Source organism: Garra rufa, chromosome 5 (genome assembly GCF_049309525.1).
Source record: "Garra rufa chromosome 5, GarRuf1.0, whole genome shotgun sequence".
Lineage (NCBI taxonomy): Eukaryota > Metazoa > Chordata > Actinopteri > Cypriniformes > Cyprinidae > Garra > Garra rufa.
In genome coordinates this window covers 13,193,476-13,217,656 of record NC_133365.1, presented here as the reverse complement: position 1 = coordinate 13,217,656, position 24,181 = coordinate 13,193,476, and the positions used below count along the sequence as shown (strand labels likewise).

The 24,181-nt window shown below is 35.7% G+C and overlaps 1 protein-coding gene across 2 annotated transcripts in view; it reads left to right on the top strand.

Moving 5' to 3' along the window:
* The first annotated feature begins 10,675 nt into the window (after positions 1–10,675).
* The window catches only part of LOC141334591 (disabled homolog 2), a 37,466-nt gene continuing 23,960 nt past the window's right edge, over positions 10,676–24,181 (top strand). The window contains exon 1 of one of the 2 annotated variants that reach the window (XM_073839719.1): positions 10,676–10,864. The gene's annotated coding sequence lies outside the window, so the exon portion shown is untranslated. The remainder of the gene's footprint in view (positions 10,865–24,181) is intronic. The other variant, XM_073839718.1, reaches the window with a different exon arrangement.

Genomic DNA, 24,181 nt, shown 5'->3' with positions numbered 1-24,181 from the left:
TTCACTCTGCTGTCTTTCGTCTCATATAATCCGATAATTTCAATATTTGAATCAACATTGCATGGCCATTTATGTAATTATTTGAGAAGTGTGATAATGTATGATATATGATAATGTACAGTCAGCTGATCATTATCGCAAAACAAACCTATCATTCCATTTATAGTCTAAGATTAAAGAGTCTAATGAATCTATGGGCAGTTTTAGAGCAAAATGTGGTTCTGAATGATGTTGTGGTTTCGAAGATCTCAACAGCTCTCTGGTTGCCGAACAGCTTCTTTGCCAAATCAGATGGTAATGTTGGTGCTCAAGATGGTCTCAAAGGTGCTACAGAGAAAGCATTTCAAATCTCTTGCTACGTTCCTCGAACACCTTAGTAGAAGAATCCACTCTGTCTTGTTTAGATTTGCAATTTATGTTTTATCCCCTTTTCCACAGATTTACTAAACTTTCAACACCTGTATTGTAGTCTTAAAAATGCACTGCATAATTCTAGCTTCTGTGTCACCATCTGTGACTGAAACATAAAATTGCTATTTGAAAATTTGAGGTAGGCCTACTGTGATTACCATATCAGAACTGATCTGTGATTTAACATCAAGACCAACAGACAATAATATATAAAGTATGTCTAAGCAAATAGCATATCTTCCAGCTTTTCGCCATAAAAAAGTTATCACTTTCTGTCCACAAAAATGTTTAAAATGTAAAAATAAAATGAAGCTAATGCACTTAAAGGGATAGTTCAGCCGAAAATGAAAATGTACTCATTCATTTACTCATCCTGTTATTGCAAACCTGTATTACTTTTGCAGAAAAATAGGAACATTAAAGAAGATATTATTTTAAATAACCAGACAGTTTTGGTTCCCTTTGATTTCCATTGTATTTTGCAAATAGAATGGAAGTCAATGGGAACTGAAACGGTTTGGTTACCAACATATCTTCTTTTATGTTCCACAGAAAAAAAGATAAGTTTGGGATGACATGATGGTGAATAAATTATGACAAATGTTTATTTTGGGGTGAACTATCCTAAAAAAAAATGTACACTTTGAATCACAGAGTGTAACTTCAGTGGGTGAGAAACAGACAAAATTTATTGTGGCAGTAAGGACCTTGGATTTCATCAGAAATATCTTAATTTTGTGTTCCGCAGATGAACAAAGACCTTACAGGTTTGGAACAACATGAGGGTAAGTAATTAATGACAGAATTTTCACTTTTGGGTGAACTATCTCTTTAAAGTACCTGTGTTTCGAGTTTGTAGAAATCATAATCATAAAATGAGTTGATCATAAATAATGACTAACAATTATTTTCTTGCAGCAGGTCTAAACTTTATGTTTTAGGAAACAGAAATGTCCTAACCTTGAGTAGTTTTGACATTAGCAAGACTATTAGTCTAAAAATACTAATAACGAAACATGAGTTGAAAACAAACAGGTAATCGGTAACAGGCCACATGAGGGAACCAATCAAATTGAGGGAAAATGATGTAATGTGTCATAACGTTACTTTTGCTATGTACCTTTACTGTATCCTCCTTGCCATGATTAAAGCAAATTCAAAGGCATTGTTTGGAGTCAATCTAGTTACTGCTGCACAGCAGGTTAGTGGAGCACTAGAGATCTTAGTTCCAAGGGATAGTGTTCAAAAGGGATGAGACGTTGTCCGACTCAGCGAACATCGCCAGTAGATGTGCTAGAGTATAAATGTTTTGCCAGTAGACGTGTTGTGTAGGGGAATTTCAACCACAAGTGACAGTAGATTGATTTATTGCTGCAGTGTTGTTCAGAAACTTCAGTCAAGCCTGAAATTATTCATACCCCTGGCAAATTCTGACTTAAAGTTACTTTTATTCAACCAGCAAGTTTTTTTTTTTTTTGACCGGAAATGACACAGGCTTTTCCCAAAAGATAATAAGACGATGTGCAAGAGGCATCATTTTGTCTGCTAACCTTTTGCTGTGTGTTTTGGGTCATTGTCGTGCTGAAATGTCCACTGGTGCCCAAGGCCAATTTTCTCTGCAGACTGCCTGATGTTGTTGTTGAGAATTTTGATGTATTGCTCCTTTTTCATGGTGCTGTTTACTGTGATTAGTTTTCCTGGTCCACTGGCTAAAAAGAAACCTCCAAAACATTAGGTTCCCACTACCATGTTTGACAGTGGGGATGGTGTTCTTAGGGTTGAAGGCTCCTTTTTTACGCCAAATGAAGGCGACATCATTGTGGCCAAACAATTCAATTTTTGTTTCATCTGACCATAAAACAGAAAACCAGAAGTCTTCTTCTTTGTCCTGATGAGCATTTCCAAAGGTCAAACAGGCTTTTGTGTGCCTTATCTGGAGAAGTGTTGTCCTCGTTGGTCTGTCTCTGTGGAACTCAGCGGTGTCTAGTGTCCGTTGGAATGTCTGCCTTGAGATGTTGCCACGAGCACAGCCCAGATTCATCAGGATGGCCTTGGTGGTGATCCTTGGATTCTTTTTTACCTCTCTCAGTATCCTCCTGGCCAGCACAGATGTCACTTTTGGCTTCCGACCAGATTTTTCACAGTGCGGAACATCTTGTATTTTTTAATAATACTTTGCACTGTAGCCACTGGAACTTCAAAACATTTAGATATGGTCTTATAGCCCTTTCCTGAATTGTGAGCAGCCACAATGTGCAGCCTCTCTGCAAACAGCAGAGAGCTTCTGTTTTTCACCTGTTGAGTTGATTAAAACAGCTGTTCCCAATGAATCAGGGTAATTAGGATGCTTTAGAACAGTTTGGACTATTTGGAATGGTATAGAACTTTGGATTTTCCCATAGACTGTGACAGTTTGCAAAGGGTATGAATAATTTTGGACATTCCACTTTTTGTTCAAATGTAAATAAAAGCTTTTTCCACAATGATGCCTCTTGTACATTATCTTATTATCTTTTGGTTGAAGCCTGTGTCATTTCTGGTAAAAAATAAAAAAAAACTTGCTGGTTGAATAAATGTAACTTTAAGTCAGAATTTGTCAGAGGTATGAATCATTTTGGGCTTGACTGAATGTATTTCAACTTAGCAATATCCATGGGGTTAAAACAAAAAGATGAAATCATTTTTACAGTACACTTTGTCCCACCACCATTACAGCCTCACCTCACCCTGTGTTAACATCCCCAGGTTTTTTAATATCTCTCTGTGGATCGGTGCCCTAGTTCCACAATTCTCTTGGCTTTAGTCTTCTCTCAGCACACTAATAAGTTCCATATGTTTTTTTCTCTATCAAGCACAGAAATGTTTTACTGGACAAGAAGGAGTGGGGTACGGCACACTGTTGTACATTTTATTCAGCATTTGACAAGGCAGCCTCTGTTGTACCTCGGGCAGCAAGCCAGACTTCCCTACCTAATACGCTAATACTGCCACTAGTTAGTGTAAAAAGGTACTTTGCTCATGTTTGGGCAGCATTGTCTCCACTAGATTTGAACACACTCTCACCCACAAAAACACATAAATGCTTAAAGTCCTTTGTGCACGCTGTGTAAGACTGGTGGAGCTCGGGCCAGGATTTTCAGTCCGCCTGGCCTCTCACTTCAAAGGAAAAAGGCCACTAGCTTCCTCCTCTGACAGGAAAATGAAAACACTAAGTGACTTTAAGAACGCTCAAAGACTCTTGTGAAGATGGGGAGCCTCTCTTGGGCTGCTCTGCTTGTGTTTGTGAAGGGAATTGTGATGTAAAGTCTGTAACCCACAGAGGCATTCCTCACCAGTTTGGCACGAGCTGTGTGGTTATTCAGTGTCCACTTGTGAGGTGACTTTTGAGAAAGACTAAACAAACACGAGTACGCTGACACATTCCATGCACACACAACGTCAGAAATGTGTTGCAAAACAACATAGGATTTACTGGAAAAACTGTTTTCTGCACCAAATAAATAGTTTGAAAACAATTCTAGGCATCTGTTACAACATCTCCTTTGAGAGATGAGTAAGAAAGCAGAATTTTGAGAAAGGATGTAACTCCTACATTCCAGGAATGCTCTCTCTGTCATTTTCTCGTTTTCTCTTCCTGCACTGAATGGGATTTAATACACTCCAGACTTTCATTGTAAAAATCCTGAGCATTGTGGGTAAAAAAAAAAAACATCTGTTGTCTGTTTATGGATGATCACGTGTTCTTGCTTGCGCCACACGCGTTAAAAGTGGTAAGAAAAAACTCTGGAAAAAGAAACCAATAATTGCTCATGATAATTTTCAATTCATTTATTGTCCCTTAATTTACCATTTTAATGCCAGACTTCAAATAGAAAAGGATCACGATCTCGTTTGACAGTCTTAGGATTGTTTCATGATTTGAACTGCAGTTTTCTATCAGATTTTCTGAGTGTTTAGATGTAAAACTCTCTTCATGATGAGCTGCTGCCCTCCCACACATACTCTGACAGTGTAAACTTGGCACTTGGTCTGTGTCTCACCGGCTCTTGGAATGTAAGTATCAGCATTCTGGGAAAAGCAAAATACTCAGTGAGAAGAACATACTGTATTGCAGCTCCAGTAGCCTAAATGTGAGGAGGATTTATTTTGATCTGATTCTTAAAGAGCATAACCACAAAGGCATTTCCTATAAAAAACAGTATATTTATACACGTGTTTATTTTAAACTTACTCTACTTTTACTTCTGCTCTAGCTTCTGTATACTGCTTCTGTACTGTAAAAAATATTAGCTCTTGTGTAAAAAAAAAGAAAAGAAAAGTGTTGTTCCTTAAAGGAGAGGTTCACTTTCAGAACAAAAAATTACAGATGATTTACTCACTCCCTTGTCATTCAAGTCTTTCTTTCCTCAGTCGTAAAGAATTTTTTTAAAGCAAAAAATTTCAGGATTTTTTTTATGTATAGTGGACTTCAATGGTCAATGGTGAAGTTTGAATTTCTAAAATGCAGTTTAAATGCAGATTCAAAGGGCTCTAAACGATCCCGGCCAATGAAGAAGGGTCTTATCTAGTGATATCTAGTGATATGATTATTTTCTAAAAAAAAAAAAAAAAAACAACATATATATACTTTTTCCTTAAATGTTTGTCCTATCTAGCCCTACGTGAACTCTGTGCATTCTGTGTCAATACAGTTAAGTTAAGTAAATAAACTCTCATTTTCTTCTCTAACTTCAAAATTGTCCTACATCGCTGCAGAAGTACCGACCCTGTGTTTACAAAGTGAACGCGCAAGGAGGATCAAATGCTCTTTACAAAAAAAAGGTAAAACTGCGATGTATGATGATTTTGAAGTTAGAGGAGAAAATAAGATGGGAAAATTGTTTTAGAAAATAACAGATCGTTTCACTAGCTAGGACCCTTATTCCTCGGCTGGGATCATTTAGAGCCTTCTGAAGCTGCATTTAAACTGTATTTTGGAAGTTCAAACTCGTGGGCACCATAGAAGTCCACTATGTGGAGAACCAATTGGTGTCTTACCATATTATTTTATTTTATTATCTTAATTACGAGCACACTGGTTTGTAGAGCAAACTTCTCGTTATTTTTCTGGCGTATAATGAACCGGAAGTCTCACTCATAGGCTTACTTCCGCATTGAGGAAAACGGTGGTGCGTTTATATTAAATGTGTGCTGCGCATATCTGTTTTTATCTTTTCTATGTTTGTAGAGAAGCTTAGTCTATCTTAGTATATCTGCAAAGAGCTAACTTTGAGAGCTGAACTCTGTTTAGTGATAAGAGATTAATAGATCCATTGGTATAAAGCAGCAATGGAAGTCCTTTCTATAAAGGAAACGTCATCCTTAACCACCCAAACATTTGGTGTAATACAGTTCGGCAACAAAGACACGCCAGTGTCGGACCATTTCACACACATCCGATTAACTGGATTCTTCCTCTCATAAATGCAAGAGCCTCAGAGCCAGTGAATGTAGCCTTTATTTGGCAAACCCCAACCCATTGAAGGGGTTCCTGTAAAATATGAGGTAACGTCATTTGACCACTGAACTCAGGGAGCCTTGGATGAATGGCTCGCAGTGGCCTTTGAGGAGTCAAGGCACTTTGGGCCGGAAGATCTGCACCCTCAACTTTCCTATAAAATTTTTTCCATCCCTCCATTTATCCGTCCACATTTCCTTTCTGAATCTTTTTTTCAGACATACTATCCAGAGAAAAACACCTTCATATGTCTGGCATTATTTGAAAAGTCAAATAGTAAAACAAGCTCTGGGCATTCAGCCCTGTTATGCACCCATCGCTATGGTAACTAAGCTTCATATTAGTCCAAATAAAGACGGGGTTTAGAAGATGTTTAGCTTTAGTGTTTGAAGACACGTCTGGTATAGACTATTCCTGCTTTGTTTACAAGAGCCTGTTTATTTTAACGCTAATAGAATGGCATAATATATCTCAGGATTGGTGTCATCTGCTCAGTTTCCTTGACACGCCACTGCTGATCTGAGTATTGATTGACAGTTTAGTTTGAGGTGGACCAATCCGCAAACCTCTATGAGTTCTTTTAGATAAGGGAGTTATCTAGACCTTTGCCTTATTTTAGCCCTATATCCAAAGTAAGGACGACAACAAATGTGCAGCAGAAAAGCACAAATGCCTCTTTTTCAATGCCTCTTTGCAGAGATTTTATGAATGTGGCACTTTTTCACGTGTTTGATGAGTCAGCAGAAAAAAAGGGAAGTGAGAGGGATGGAAGGAAGGGATGTCTGTCATTTCAAGGGCAATGACACAACCACTCATATCCTTTTGGTGCCTTTCCTGTCACAGTTCATCGTATGGCTGTCAACAAAATTTGGTGTGTAAATATGCAATGTAAGCATTTTTATGTATGCGCTATACTATATACAATGTAGAACACCAAGGTTTAGGAAGTACATGCATCTAAATGTTCTCATTTAGGCACATAATATATTTTAGTTTACAAAACAAGTTTTCCCCCTTCTGACTTACACTGGAACACAAGCATTTCTTCTCAGTGTAGTACTGTACATGTTGTTCATTCATACACTGACGTCAGGGAACAAAAAACATTCCCTTCAGAAGCAGCGGTGCTCTCTTTAGGGCCAGTTTACTGGCCTGAAATTTTCCATGAGACACTCAAATAGGGAGTAAAAAAAAAATTTACGTGCATGGAACTAAAATACTGAAACAAAACTCTCTCTCTATGTACAGTGGTGTGAAAAAGTGTTGACCCCCTTAATGATTTTTTATTTTTTTGCATGTTTGTCACACTTTTATGTTTCAGATCATCAAACTAATTTAAATATTAATCAAAGATAACACAAGTAAACATAACATGCAGTTTTTAAATGAAGGTTTTTTTATGAAGGGAAAAAAATCCAAACCTTTTTCAAGTGTTCATCATCATGTTGAGATCCAAAGAAATTCAGGAACAAATGAGAAAGAAAGTAACTGAGATCTATCAGTCTGGAAAAGGTTATAAATCCATTTCTAAAGCTTGAGAACCACAGTGAGAGCCATTATCCACAAATGGGGAAAACATGGAACAGTGGTGAACCTTCCCAGGAGTGGCCTGCTGACCAAAATTACCCCAAGAGTGCAGCAACGACTCATCCAAGAAGTCACAAAAGACCCCACAACAACATCTAAAGAACTGTAGGCATCTCTTGCCTCAGTTAAGGTCAGTGTTCATCACTCCACCATAAGAAAGAGACTGGGCAAAAATGGCCTGCATGACAGAGTTTCAAGATGAAAACCGCTGCTGAGCAAAAAGAACATAAAGGTTCGTCTCAGTTTTGCCAGAACACATCTTGATGAGCCCCAAGACTTTTGGGAAAATACTGGACTGATGAGACAAAAGTTGAACTTTTGGGAAGGTGTGTGTCCCATTACATCTGGCATAAAAGTAAATCATACCAACAGTAAAATATGGTGGTGGTAGTGTGATGGTCTGGGGCTGTTTTGCTGCTTCTGGGCCTGGAAGACTTGCTGTGATAAATGGAACCATGAATTCTGCTGTCTACCAAAAAATCCTGAAGGACAATGTCCGGCCATCTGTTCGTGACCTCAAGCTGAAGCGAACTTGGGTTCTTCAGCAGGACAATGATCCAAAACACACCAACAAATCCACCCCTGAATCGCTGAAGAAAAACAAAATGAAGACTTTGGAGTGGCCTAGTCAAAGTCCTGACCTGAATCCTATTGAGATGACCTTAAAAAAGCGGTTCATGCTCGAAAACCCTCCAATGTGGCTGAATTACAACAATTCTGCCAAGATGAGTGGGCCAAAATTCCTGCACAGCGCTGTAACAGCCTCATTGCAAGTTATCGCAAACACTTGATTGCAGTTGTTGCTGCTAAGGGTGGCCCAACCAGTTATTAAGTTTAGGGGGCAAACATTTTTTCACACAGGGCCATTTGGGTTTGGATTTTGTTTCCCTTCATAAAAAACCCTTCATTTAAAAACTGCATGTTGTGTTTACTTGTGTTATCTTTGATTAACATTTAAATTTGTTTGATGATCTGAAACATTAAAGTGTTACAAACATGCAAAAAAAAAAAAAAAAAAACAGGAAGGGGGCCAACACTTTTTCCACACCACTGTACATAAAGAGAAAGTTTTGTTTCTTACTGTTCAAATACTTTTGACTGGTAGTGTATGTGCATATATACAAGTTTTTTAAAGAAGTCTCTTCTGCTCACCAAGCCTGATTTATTTTATCTAAACGGATAGCAAAAACAGGTTATAAATATTTAGTAAATATTTTTACTATTTAAAATGACTGTTTTCTAAACAGTGTAATGTATTCCCATGATTTCAATGCTGAATTTTAGTGTAGTGTATATATATATAAACCCTGGAAAGAATAAACAACATGGCATAAAGGTTAGACTAATCTATATTCTTCACAGTGTAATATTTTTGGATCCCATTTTTAAACCAGGGCAATGTTCTCTCAAACAATGCAAAACCTGGTCTAAAAATACTGTCCATTTAACTGTCAATCAACTGCAGCAGTGAGAAAACAACTCCCTTGCTTTCCTTGTCTCTCACTATCACTCATTTTCTGTCTCGCCCTCCTCTGTTCAAGGCACACTGTAATTTGTTCTACAGATGGTGTAGGAATATCCCCGCACTAACCACAAAGAGCATCATCATAGATAATACAATTGAATTGAAGGATGGACCAGAGCCATATCATACAAAGTGAGGCTTGGGCTATTTTGGTTTGGGCAAAAAATTGTATTGTTATTACCACAATAAATACACAATAAATACAAATGCACAGCATTTGCAATACCCATGTTTTCTAGTGCCGTTGTGTACTAAGTACACCACCAATCAAAAGTTTTATGTTTTTTAAAGAAATCTTTTCTGCTCACAGAGTCTGCATTTATTTGATCCAAAATACAGCAAAAGCAGTAAAATGAAATATTTTTACTATTTAAAGTAACATGTTTCTATTTGAATATATTATAAAATGTAATTTATTCCTGTGATTTCAATGCTGAATTTTTAGCATTAATACTCCAGTCACATGATCCTTTAGAATTCATTCTAATATTCGGGTTTGCTGCTTAGAAAACATATATTATTATTATGTTGAAAACAGCTGAGTAGATTTTTTTCAGGTTTCTTTGATGAATAGAAAGTTCCGAAAAACAACATTTATCTGAAATAGAAATCTTTTGTAACATTACAAATTTCTTTATTTCTAAATACTGATCTTTGGATCTTTCTATTTATCAAAGCATCTTGAAAAAATGTACTCAACTGTTTTTTTAAATATTGAGGATAATAATGATAAAAACGTTTCTTGTACAGAAAATCAGCATTTTAGAATGATTTCTGAAGGATCATGTGACACTGCAGACTGGAGTAATGATGCTAAAAATCTAGCTATGATCACAGAAATAAATTGCATTTTAAAATATATTCAAATAGAAAACAGATATTGTAAATAGTAAAAATATTTTACATTTTTCACTGTTTTGCTGTACTTTAAATCAAATAAATACAGGCTTGGTGAGTAGAAGAGACTTTTTTTTTTAATATTAAAAACTGTACTGTTTAAAAACTTTTGACCAGTAGAGTCGCCTATATATTATTTGTATTATATTTTAACTATATAGTAACATTAATTACAGTCTAATAATATTAAAGATATTCTTTTGGGAGTATATAAAAATCTAAAACACATAGGCCTAATAGCCTATTCAAAAAATATATATATATATATATATAAATACTGAACAGAGACGAAAAGACGAATCCCTTATGAAATTAAAGAAACACATGTCTCTGAAAATCTACAATATGACACATAAATGAACAGTATACTCAGTATATTACTTTAAATGAATTAAATCAAATTAAATAAACAATTTAAAGGTCACTGAATGTTATTCACGGCACAGCATGTAGCTAGTTGACGGTAAATTATTGCGTAATTTCTCTGACTGGAAACAGCAGCAGCCTAGTGTGTTGAAATGTCCTGCTTAAATATGAATGTCACCAATTTTGTCATCTTGACCAAAAAGTGCAAAGACTAGCGAAATATATAGGTGTGAGTTACAATGAATCAGTACTTAATGAAAGACCAGTCACGCACTATAGAAACAGCCAGTGGGAGATTGAAACGCTGGTAGACGATCATGTGTTGTGTGATGCCTTCTGGTCTTCAGAGGGTTAAATTTCACTTTGAGGGGGAGTTACCGAATCTGCAGTAACATCAGAGCACATTCCTCAGAGCTGCCAACATCCCGGGAATAAGACCTTCACCGTCAACATCACAGAGAGCCAGATACCGGGAATATACTGCACTATACCGGACACGCGTCGACTCTGTTGTCAAGCAGCGTTTTCTCTGCCGGTTCGGAGTATGCGCGCTCTGGGATCCGCTCAATGTCTTAACGTAGGTGAGTATAACGTTTTCCTTTTTCCTTAAACGACTATAGTATCCTACTGTGTCAGAAAACCTGACGATTTTGCCAGCTATTGAAGCGGATATCGTTTTTTAACGGGAGGGGAAAATACCGGGGGGTTGTTTTGTTTATTTATTTATTTTTAATAATAATGATCAGTGTCCATTCACTGCAGCAGCAGCTCTGTTACTGTCTAAAGTCCTCATACTGTCTTTCGCAATGCCGCCTTGTATGCTTTTTACAGATTTCCCACATAAATACTAAAAACATTATAACAGAACAAAGCTAATGCTTTCACACAGACCAGACGAATGTGACATTCTAACGTGCTAAGAAGTGTTGCATGTTTAATGTAACGTTGAGTCGTCGATACATTCTTCAATCTTTCGGCATTTACAGGTCTCTCAAAAATGAGGAATAGACCTCCTAATAGGATCCATATGGCATCTATCTCACCTCTGTTTCTTTTTGCAAATGGAACCTGTTGATTTTAAATGACTAAATTGATACAACAGTGATGTTGGCTGCTGGTCTGACCTAAATTCACAGATGTTTGCATTCATCAACAGTGACCACATCCGATGTCAAACAGCTACACTCAAATTCATTTATCAGGTGTAGCTTCAAGCTGTGTAGCTTCAGCACAATCAACATTTTAAAGATTTTGGTATCATTTTGAATACCTGAAGTTGAAAGCGATGTCCAATATGAAACCTCTTACAATAGACTAGTTTTGTATTTTCTCATTTTCTCAAACTTCATTGAGACTTCACCAGAGGTATGATAATGACCTAATTTATGCCATAACCTTAAATAATGCTGTGTTTTAAGCGGCACACAAGCTTTGGTGACTGTTTACTTTTGGTTGCAGGTATGATCTCAGTTCAAGGGAATGTATGTCGTTAAATCCTGGTTGTGCTTAATGACAGTGCAAGACTTGGAAAAGAGCATTTTAGCATGAGAACTGCCTATAGTGAGAGTGATGAGAGGACAAGAGACATTTCAGTCTGTTTACTGTAACTGAAAGGCCTACAGTTTCTTCTTTTCCCTGTATGGCATTTTTATCCCCTTTTGCGTCACCATCCCCCATAGTACTTTTTAGAGGAGGAAATGCCACAGTAAATACGTTCCTGTTCCTCTCACAAAACTGGAAATGTCGAGGGAACATATAACTCTTTTATAGTGAGCACTTTGATGTCATTGAAAAATCTAAACGTATTTGAAACGTTGAGGGAAAACATCTTTGTTCCTCACGTTGGCCATGGACAGATGCTTTCAATCTTATTGAGAACGGCAAATGTGCTTTTACTTAAGTATGTGTAAATGACTTTACCAAGGACGAGGAGCCAACTCTATGTTTAACGCTTTTAAAATGTGAACTACCATTTAGAAATGATGCTGGGTATGACTCACGTTAAGACATTCTTCTTTCTCCTGTTGGTACAATGTGTGCTGTTTTATTGGAACCAGATGTTGGCACTCAACGTAGTTTCTCTTCTGTCCCTCTTTCTGAACTCTTCAAATGCTCTGCAGCACCTTTCCCCCTTCCTCTCTCTCTCTTCATAAAAAGACCAACATATTTCAGTGGAGAAAGTAGTCCAAAAAAGAGGGAAACAAAGGCAACTCTCCATCACTTTGGACTTCAATAAGACTCTTCTCCACTAGCTCTGCTGTCTTTTCCTGCCACTGTGACATTTTATTAGACAAAAGGGACTGCTATTGTATTTCATTGTGGACATATATAGGTCAGCAGAGAAGTCATGGCAGCTCTTTTATGTGTAGAGTGGTATTTTACTGTGGTGGCCACATGCTGAGTTAAGTGACCTTTGCCCCAAGTGTTTGTTTGTTCTACACTTTCCCCCTCCTAAAAAAGGAGTGAAATTGGGATTTTTCCTTTATACCTGTAAAGAAAGAAAAAGTGGTTTTGAGCCAGATGTGGAAGCCTTTGCTTTCAACATTATCTTCTAAGATAACACTTGACCTCCACACACTTAAAGAGATAGTCCACCCAAAATTATAAATTTTGTAATTATTTACTCACCCTCATGTTGTTCCAAACCTGTATGACATTTTCTGATAGAAGTAAAAAAAAAAAATTGTCGCAGTATTTTTTCTTACAAACGTGTATATATAAAAAGCTAGTCAATTATTAAATATTTTACAATTTAAATTTAATATATTTTAAAATGTAATTTATTCCTGTGATTTCAAAGCTGATTTTTTAGCATGATTACTCCAGGCACACGATCCTTCAGAAATCATTCTAATATTTTGATTTGCTGCTCAAAAACATTTATTATTATCATTAAGTTAAAAACAGCTGAGTAGAATTTTCTCAGGTTTCTTTGATGAATAGAAAGTTCAGAAGAACAGCATTAGAACAATTTCTAAAGGATCACTGAAGACTGGAGTAATGATGCTGAAAATTTCGCTTTGATCACATAAATAAATTACCTTTTAAATATATTCAAATAGAAAGCAGTTAATTTAAATAGTAAAAAAAATATTTCACAATATTACTGCTTTTGCTATAGTTTGGATCAAATAAGTGCAGTCTTGGTAAGCAGTAGAGAATTCTTTTAAAAACATTAAAAATGTCTGGTAGTGTATATATATTTAAACATGTTATTTAATGTTTTAATAAGATAACAAAAAATGTATTAACATTTGAATAAAATAAGTTAATTTCCAAAACAATATTGTACTTAACTCACTTTCAATGAAAAAAAAAAAAAAAAAAAACACACATTCAAAATGTTTTTTTTTGTGTTCCGTAGAAGAAAGTCATACAGGTTTGGAACGACATAAGGATGAGTTTTCATTTTTGGGTGAATGCCTTACATGTGTGGAGGTCAAGTTTTATCCTCTCAGATAATGCAGAAAGCAAATGCTTCCGTGTCTGTCTAAAAACCTTTTTTCTTTCTTTCCTGGATGGTCTCTGATAAATAAGGTGTAGATTTCTCAATGGAATCAACTTTTATAATGACACTGTCCATCCCTTGGCTTATCAGAAGGTGCTTTGACCCATGACAGGACAAATTTTCATTGCCTTTCTTGTTTAGAACAGAAACTAGATTTTAGAAGAAAAGTCTTACTAGATTTTAGGTAAGACTTTTCGCCTTTACTGAGTTGCTCCATTTTACCTTGTCTAGAAATCACTATTTACAGTATAGTTTCACAAATGACATGCTGTAATCCTCTGTAAGTACATTGTGTCCAAGGTTTGTGAATAGAACACAGGTATTTTGTCTGTTCATTTTGTATCTCTTGAGCAATCCTGTGGCTTATTGTGCTGTTTGTCTTCATTTCATTCCATTAAACATCATTTCAGTAAAGGCTGAAGACAATTACAGTGTGCTTTGCTTGGTGTTTCTTACAGAGTTTGTTGTGTCACTAGATGAACCTAGTTATGATGTTATGGGTTACACCAGACATTTTAAAGCTTCTTTTGGAACACCTGTGCAGCCTCATAAGCAGAGAACTAAAATGAAGGTTTACTGAGCTTTTTGAATGTTTTTGCTTTTAAAAACCTCTACTTATCATGGGACCTCATGCTGAGAGGATTAACTGTATGATTTCCTGTGAGAAAGGACTGTGTTACATGTTGAGAAATGAACCTACAGGGTTTGCCTGTCTAGTACGGTTACACTTTGAGAGACGCAGAGGTTAAATGAGAGTCAGTCTGACTAGATGTCTATGAATATCATTGAATAACACTTCAGCAGTGAGGTTGGTCTCCTTTTGCTGTGCTATTTGAAGCACAAGTTAAAATATCCAGCCTGTAGTACATTAACACTGTACTATTCTAGTACCTAACTGGAATTTAGTAGAAGTAGCACTAATTTATTGATTTCAGGTTTGGATTAAAGGATTAGTTCACTTCCAGAAAAAATAATTTATTCATCCCATGCCATCCAAGATGTCAAAAAGTCAAAAAGAAATTCCAGACATTCCAGGATTTCTCTTCGTATAGTGGATTTTTCAATTGGAACCAATGGGTTGAAGGTCCAAATTGCAGTTTTAATGCAGCTTCAAAGGACTCTACACAAATTTGGGTCTTATCTAGAGAAACGATTAGTCGTTTGAAAGGGGTCATTGGATGCAAAGTTCACTTTTACATGTTGTTTGAACATAAATGTGTGTTGACAGTGTGTGTACACAAACACACTATAATGATAAAAATGATCAGTTTTTGTTTAATCTGTAAAAATAATGTATCTAAAAATATGTAATAATGTATCTAAAAAATAATGTTCTTTTTTAAATCAAGCCATTCTCAGCATCTTGTCTGTGTGACGTCACACTGTCAGAGGCCGCTCTTGATTGGTTGACACAGCCGTCTTACCTTAGGCCCGGCCTGAATGAGCTTTAACAGTTCGATCGCCATTGTTTCGATGCCGGAGCAGGGATGTAGACGAGAATTTCTCCTAAGCGATTGGGGTGTTCTGTTGTTGGATGGAATAATGAACATAGCAGTCGTCATTTACTCCCGACATCTAAGCCGCTGAAGACGCAGTGGATGACTTTTGTTTGTGAAGGGAATGTGCCTCCTGATACGTAAATGCATCTATGTTAACGCAAATCATCCGTGATCAAACTTCACTTACAGCAGAAGTGAGTATAAGGGTTTTTTATTAATCTTTGCAAGCCCCATTCCTAATAACATGCTCTTTAGATTTCTTTCATGGTTAAATGCAGCTAAAGTAAACTGGCTCGTCACTCCACAGAGAGAAGAGAGAGGCGGGGCGAGCAGAGCTCATTAGCATTTAAAGCAACATTCACCAGAACAGGTTGATTTTTGCAGAGCTAGGTAAAGGTAAAATGGGAATTTTTTTACACTACCATTGAAAAGTTTTAACCAAAGCATGTTATAGACATTTCATTTCCCTAAAGAATCATATCAACTTGTGGAAAATTTGCATCCGATGACTCCTTAAAAAATAAAATAAAATAAAAATTCTATACTTTTTAACCACAAATGCTCGTGTTGCACTAGGAAAAGGTCACATGTGATGTAGGCAGAAGTGCTGACCCAGTGTTTACAAAGAGAACATGCAAAGAAAGTCAAACACCTTTTACGAAAGAAAGGAAAAACAGTGATGTCGGGCAATTTTGAAGTTGGAGGAGAAAATGAGATGGAGTTTTTCGCTCTACCCTACCTTTTTGAACCGAAGTACACAGATGAAGAACTAACCACGCGTGACCTTTGTAATGTGATTTCGTAATGCATAAAGCCCTGCATCAAAAATACAGTAAAACAGTAACAATATATTTTAGTTTAATCCTGTGAGGGAATTACAGCATCATTACTGCAGACGTCAGTGTCACATGATCCTTTAGAAATCATTCTAATATGTTGATTTGCTGCGCAAGAAACATTTATTACTATTAGCAGTGTTTAAAACAATTGTGCTGCTTTGAATTCTCTATGCAATTGATTTGTCTTTCTGAAAAGTGAATTGTAATTGTTTGAAATTTCTTCAGGGTCTGTGTGTGTACTGTGTGGCTTGCCCTCATTTTGTTTGATTATGTGTCTCGGATGATGGATTGTGTGTTTGCTGTGCAAAGCCAGCCTGCGAGTGCAGCGCTATGAAAAGAGTTGCCCATACCTGTCACCGGTCGCCATAGCAACCCTCACAATCCAAAGCCGTAAGGGTCACGCAATAATTGGCTAGCCACATGTTACATTAGAATTGCAAAATGTTACAAGAATCAATATCATTATCACCTCAGCCTCCTGTTTTACGACCAGCTTCTTCTCTGATCTCCATTCTCAAACAGTTCATTATCCTCCGAAGGAGTCTTAAATGTGGAGGTGTTCTGAGGCCATTAAATACATCGATTGGGTCCTGCATGTGGCACGAGTACAATCAGGTCTTTGTTCCTGGTACGCTGTGTGTTCCCTCTAGTTATCCAGTGTCCTGTTGACCACTGACAACACACCCCTGGAGATTTTGTCTGTCCAGTCTGTTTACCTCTGAGATTCTTGGCATTGAGCTAGGGAGGATGTGTCTTGGCTTTCCTTTTTTCATGTGGATATTTACGCATACTCCATAGCTTATGTTAAGTGACAGCCTTGGGGCCAGGGACAGGGAAGAGGAAAGATAGTGTTTATATACCCATTCTCAGTCCTCTCCGGCTGCTGGACCAAGTTTGAAAACCCGCTGAGATGCCAGGGAGGAGAAAATGGACACTAAGAGGTCTTCTCAGGGCAGTGGGAATGTGCAAATATTGCTGTTTTTCTTGCGCTTCGACCAGGAAGTACTAAAGTCATGTGAGGAGAAGTGCGAAAAATCTTTTAAAGGCACAGGAGCCCATATACGCAACAAATAAGGCCAACTTGTGTCTCATATGGCGACCATATGGTTGAACAGAACATAGAGTTCACCAAGTTTTATTGGCCTGCAGAAGAGCATGAATTGTCTGTTTAGATCAAACTGTCCGATTCAATGCTTGATGACGTGTAGTCATTGTAAATGAGACCCTTTTTTGAAGAACTTACACCGCGGTTTATGAAGTGGTAATGGATAATGTGTTTTTGTGATTAAATTTCTTTTTCAGATGTGTCACATTAGGAGATTTTGCTCGTACAGGCATTAGTAAAACACCGCACTGGGCATAGTGTGAGGTCTGTTTATAGGGATACACTAATTCCTGCAAATGTTTACATTTTTCTCTCGTGTTTCCTGTATACTGTGTATTTCTGTACCTTGGACAAGCTCCAAGAATGAGCAGAAACTATAAACAATGACTACTTTTACTTTTCTAAAGCTTTTCACACTGTGCAGGTTATTAAAGCAATAAAACATTGTGTTGAGACTCGAGTGATAAGGATGCATTCCACTAATTTTATCTGTTAAATTTATTATTTCCAATTATTAGAACAAAATATGTTTATGAGTAATTGTACTACAAAGTATTATACACTGTTCAGAAGTTTGTGATCAGTAAAAGCATGAAGTTTGCATTAAATTCATCACAAAAACACTTCTGCTTACCAAGCCTGCATTTGTTTGATCCAAAGTACAGCAAAAACAGTACATTTTTTAAAATATTTGTACTATTGGAAGTAACTGATTTCTATTTGAAAAATTTTAAAATGTAATTTATTCCTGTGGTTTCAAAGCTGAATTTTTAGCATTATTACCCCCAGTTGCATGATCCTTCAGAAATCATTCTAATATTCTGATTTGCTGCTTTTTAAAAAATATATTATTATTATTATGTTGAAAACCGCTGAGTAGAATTGTTTCAGGTTTCTTCGATGAAACAGAACAGAATTGATCTGAAATAGAAATCTTCTGTAACATTATAAATGTCTTTATCATCACTTTCGATGAATTTAAAGCATCCTTGCTATATAAAAGTATTAATTTTGATCATTTCTTTCCCAAAAATTATACTGACTCCAACGTTTGAATCGTATGGTGTATAACATTACAAAAGCTTTTAATTTCAGATAAATGCTGATCTTTGATCTTTCTTTTCATCAAAGAATCCTGAAAAAAAAAGTGTACTCAAATTTGAAATATTGATAATATAAAAAGGCTTCTTGAACTGCAAATCAGCATATTAGAATGATTTCTGAAGGATCGTGTGACTGAAGACTGGAGTAATGATGCTGAAAATTTAGCTTTGATCACAGGAATAAAATTTTAAAACATATTCAAATAGAAAGCAGTTATTTTAAATTGTAAAAATATTTCTCAATATTACTGCTTTTGCTGTATTTTGGATCAAATAATGCAGACTTGTTAAGCAGAAGAGAATCCTTTAAAAAGCACTGTTCAAAAACTTTTGATTGGTAGTGTATATTTAAAATATAAAGATGTGTTAAATTGATCAAAATTTAAAGTCATTGCACACTGAGACCGAAAAATTTCATATGCGTTTTTTTCGAATTCTTTATCCTTTCCTATTAAAATGCGTGTTACAGATGCAAAAACACAGAAAATCAAACCTGATCCGACTTTTTTGTGACGGGCAAAAGTTGCGAAGGCAGTGCGTAAACTCAACTGACATAACATGAGGTAGTATTTATTTTTTAACGTGCAAAATTTTCAAACGTAAATAATGTTACAAAAGATTTCTATATGAAATAAATGCTGTTCCTTTGAACTTAGTAATTGTGAAAGGATATTATTCATCATTGATTAGATTACAATAAAAAAAATATCAACATATTAGAATGATTTCTGAAGGATCATGTGACACTGAAGGCTGGACTAATGCTGAAAATTCAGCTTTTGCAAAATAGAAAATAGGTTATATATCTTACTGTATTTTAAATCAAATGCAGCCTTGGTGAGCATAAAGGACTTCGAAACATGAATAAAATCGTATAGACCCTATATTCTTTGCCACATTAGAATCTGCTGTGTTAATTTATAGTCATACATAGCTTGAAGCACAGTTCATCCAGATTTTAGAGTCGATCTGCATTTACAACAATGAACCATCACTTGTCTTTTCATACACTGTAAAAAGTTTTCACCAGATTGAACTTAAAATCTTAAGTTTAGCAGCTGCCTTAAAATTTTAAGTTGAATCAGCTTAAAACTACAAGTCATTTGAACTCAAATAAACTAAAATGAGTTGATTTAACATGTGTTGAAATGACTTAAGTTGCTTTTACTTAAATTTTTAAGGAAGCTGCTAAACTTCTAAACTACATCATGTCAGTATCTCTCAGCTGTGTCCGTTTCTGTTACCGTTCACCTTTGAACAGTACTGATTCAGTACTGAATGGTTTAGAAATCATTCCAGGTATATTGTGCTCATAAATTGATAATGCTAAGATAATTGGATTTTGAAGATATCTTTGTACTTTTCATAAACCAAATTACCATACAAACGTGTATGGATGTAATTGTGGATATAAATGTGTATGTGAGCTGCGGTCTGGTATGTAAATTGTTATTTAGGTGTGCCCGCTAACAGTGACAGTGTGCTAGATATAAACACAGTGACATCTTCTCTTGTCTGTTGTTGTAGACTTAATAGGATCAGGGTGTCATCTAGATAGATACCAAGACTTTATTCCTGTCTAGAACATCTTAATAGCCTTGCCATCATGACACATTCTTCCTCTTTTTCCGTTCTTCCATTTTGCCAGGAAGGGAAGTCACATGTCTATAAAGGACACTGCATTTGTGGATGTTTTGTGCCAAGGGTGCTCTGTCTACCATGAGTTGCCAACAGCTGTCATTCAAGGGAAGGGCAGCTGGTACTCTTTGCTCTTGGAATAGAATCTGCTCACTAGTTATAGATGACCGGCAGAGGTCTGGGGTCACATGTGGGTCGCCAGTGTGAGAGGTAAAGCTGATTATGGGTTAGGAACTATTTATGTCTGACGAGAAACAAAAGCATGCCATTTTGAGTTGGACTAGATAACAACTTTGATTAGAGGAAGAAGAATGTAGGCTATTTGAAATGATGTGAATTTGTTTGGAACTTTGATTCATTAATGACTGCTTCTAAAACATGTTATTTTAGTATTATTTAGATACTATTATAGTTTTTTGAATTACATTTTTATATATATATATATATATATATATATATATATATATATATATATATATATAATTTTTTTTTTTTTTTCATTTTTGTTTAATTTTTTTTTTTTTTTTCATGTGTTTAATTTTGTAACATGCTTTTGTCATTTGTTTAATGCTTAATTTATCTTTTTTGTTTGTTTTAGTTCAGTTTTTGTTTTTTCATTTTTATATTTTTCAGGTTTTCATTTTAGTAAACTTTTTAGTAACATACTTAATTGTCAAATAATACCAAATAATACTATTTAGTTAGATTTAGTTCAGTTTTTTTTCAATGTTTTTTTTATTTTAGTAAAAAAAATTTTAGTAATGTGCTTATTTTTGTAATGTGCTTTTGTAATTTTTTTTTTCCAAATAATACTATTTATATTTAATTTATGTTTTATTTTTAGTTCAGTTTTAGTTTAATTTTTAATAATGTACTTAATTTTTCTATGTGCTTTCAAATTTTTGGTCATTTTGTCCAAATATTACTATTTATGTTTAATTTTTTTATTATTATTATTATTATTATTATTATTAATTATTATTTTGTTTTAGTTCTTTTTTTTTTTCATTTTTAGATTTTTCAGTTTTTCATTTTAGTTTAATTTTTAGTAATGTACTTAATTTTGCCATGTCCTTTCTAATTTATTTGTAATTTTGTCCAAATATTACCATTTTATTAAATTTTTAGTAATGTTCTTAATTTTGTCATGTGCTTTTGTCATTTCTTTCCAAAATTACTATTTATGTTTAATTTATTTTTTAGTTTTACTTCGGTTTTAGTTATTTTTAGTACTTAATTTTAAAATGTACTTTCTTTTTTCTTTTTTTTTTGTAATTTTGTCCAAATATTACAATTTATGTTTCATTTATTATTGTTTTGTTTGTTTGTTTGTTTGTTTTATTCCAGTTCCAATTAGTAATTTTTGAGCTTCATTTACTACTTATATATATATATATATATATATATATAATCAGCAAACAGCAAACTTGTTTTAATAGTTTGAGAATGTTAGGAAGGATACAATATTAACACTGTAAGTTGTTTTTCATTACATAACATTACAGCATTGTTTTGAATGTTTTACAGGAAGACTATTTCGTGAAAAAAGTGTTGGAGCCTGTTAAATGTGAGCGTATTTATAGTCAGCTTGAGTCAGTGGACGGATGAGGGTATAAACATACCAAATATTTTAAAGTATGAGTAGCTTGGATTTTTTTTTTTTTTTTTTTTTTTTTTTTTCTCATTGAAAACAAATGTGCAAAAATAGCCAGTCTGTGGTATGAAGAAGTTGGAGAATGAATAGATCCCAGATGGAAGGGAAGCTCTGACTTCCTGTCTTTGGGTGCAGGGCAGGATAATTGCAATGCAGAGACAGTGGGAGATAGAGGCTAAAGGTACTACGGTCCCGTAATGGATACGCCAAGAAAGGAAAGGTTCGAGAATACAAAAATGCCTCAGTGACCTATCACCTCAGATAAGTCTTGAGGAGGGCTGGTTATCTGTATTAACTCAAAACATGAAGGTCACGTGGTGCGTTAAAGGCAGCGAGTGGAGAGTATTTATGGCTGAACAATGCAGTCTCCACAGCAAACCGTTCCAGAGTCCAGGATGTTTATTCAGCTTCTGTTTAAGAACAGCTACTTTGATTTATAGTAATCCCTGTGTATTTATTCAGTCCGCTGGGATGAAACCTGAGCTGGTTAGCATGTTATTGGAAAGGTAACCAGCATGAGTTCACTCTAAACAAACTTCCAACATGGGATTCATCATCAGTTATTGTGCTGTCATTCTCAAATGCTTGTCTCAGCAAAGCTGTGCACGTGTTTATATGCATTTTCCTCAGATATTATATGATTCGAGTGCATGCCAGTGTTTCCTGCACAAGACAGTGAACACAATGCAAGCTGTTATGGAACCAAATCTCTCTTATTAGCTGGTTCTTTTTAATGAGTCATTCAGAGCTGTTACTGAGTTCACAACTGACTCGCCCACTGATCTTCAAGTTATTTTGCAGTTAAGTACAATTGAAAATTAACCAGGAATTGTCTCTGTGGTGTGTTCTTTAGGTGACAACATCTAAGTACAGATACATGTTCACAACAGAATTTAGTCTCTTTTGTAATAGATTCATGATTGTTGCGGTGATATGTTGGAAACATATCTGCTTGTTTGTAATTTCCACAATCAAGCAGAAATTGATGTTGATAGGTTTTAATACAAATGTAATCAGGACCACTATGTGAATGACAGCATCATTGAATTTATACTTAAAGGGTTAGTTTACCCAAAAATGAAAATTTGCCTATGATTTACTCATCCTCAAGGCATCCTATAGGTGTATATGACTTTCTTCTTTCAGTCATATTCAATCGGAGTTATATTAAAAATTGTCCTGGCAAGTTTTATAATGGCAGTGGGTGGGTGTTTCTGTTCAACAGTCCAATAAAGTGCATCCATCTCACATAGCTCCAGTGGGTAAATAAAGGCCTCCTGTGGTGAATTAACATGTTTTTATAAGATTTAAAATCCATATTTAAAAAATAATAATCACTTTTCTCTAGCTTGCGCCAATTGTCATATGTGCAAGCCATTCTGGGCAAATGACATAGGATGTATGCGTTGCGCATGCACCGCTGATCTCGTAGAAAAACAATGTTTGTTTACAGGAGCAAAGGAAGCAAAGTTTCCTGACTTCAGCAAAGGACATTTTTCTTTTCAAATCCTCGTTTTTCACTTCTAATCCGTGACTGGTGTTTTGTTTTGCTCTCGCATGTGCAAACGCATACCTCCTGCGACATCCGCTGGAACGGCTTCCGTGTACGACAGTTAGAACAAGCTAGAGAAAAATTATTAATATGTTTTGAATGTGTATATTTTTCTTACAAAAACACATCAATTTGCTACAGAGGGTCTTTATTCACCCCCCAGATCCATGTGGAGCACTTATTATTATGGATGGATGCGCTTTATTGGACTGTTCAACAGAAACATCTGCCCTATGCCATTATAAAGCTTGGAGGAGCCAGTTTTTATTATAACTCCGACTGGATTAGACTGAAAGAATAAGTGAGATACACCTAGGACCCCTTGAGGGTGACTAAATCATGGGCTAATTTTCATTTTTGGGTGAACTAACCCTTTAAGGGGGATATCGGATGCCATTTTCCACAAGTTGGTACACTCTAAAAAATGCTGGGTTGTTTTAACCCAACGTTGGGTTAAATTTTTCAATTAAATTTTTTAACCCAACAGTTGGGTTAGTCCATATTTGACCCAACGTTGGGTTAAAAGCATATTTTAGAGTGTATGATTCTTTAGGGTCTTCATGAAATGTCTGCAAAATACTTTGATTAAAATTCCTCAATGGACGTGTAAAACAACACCCTTTTTACCTTGTCAAAAACAGCTCTGTCCACAGTGACCTATTTTGGTGTATGTCTCTTTAAATGATAATGAGCTACTGCTCACCCTGCCCCTCTCTTGCGTTTTTGTGTATTCAGTGGTGCGTTACCATCAAAAAACAAAACTAATCCACTAATTTCCGTGGCTCTGATGTTGGCAGAAAATGAAGAGCATGGCTGTTCACTTTTACATCCAACTGTAAAAACACCTTTTTGCATTGCTTGCAAAACATTTTTGTTACTACAGAGGCACGAGAGTGGAGAAAATTGGCGGACAGCATACAACTGGCTAAGGGCAAAAATATGCTAATACGGGACAGTCTTTCAGCGGTTGTGGGTGGGGCCTAAGCATATGACATACTGC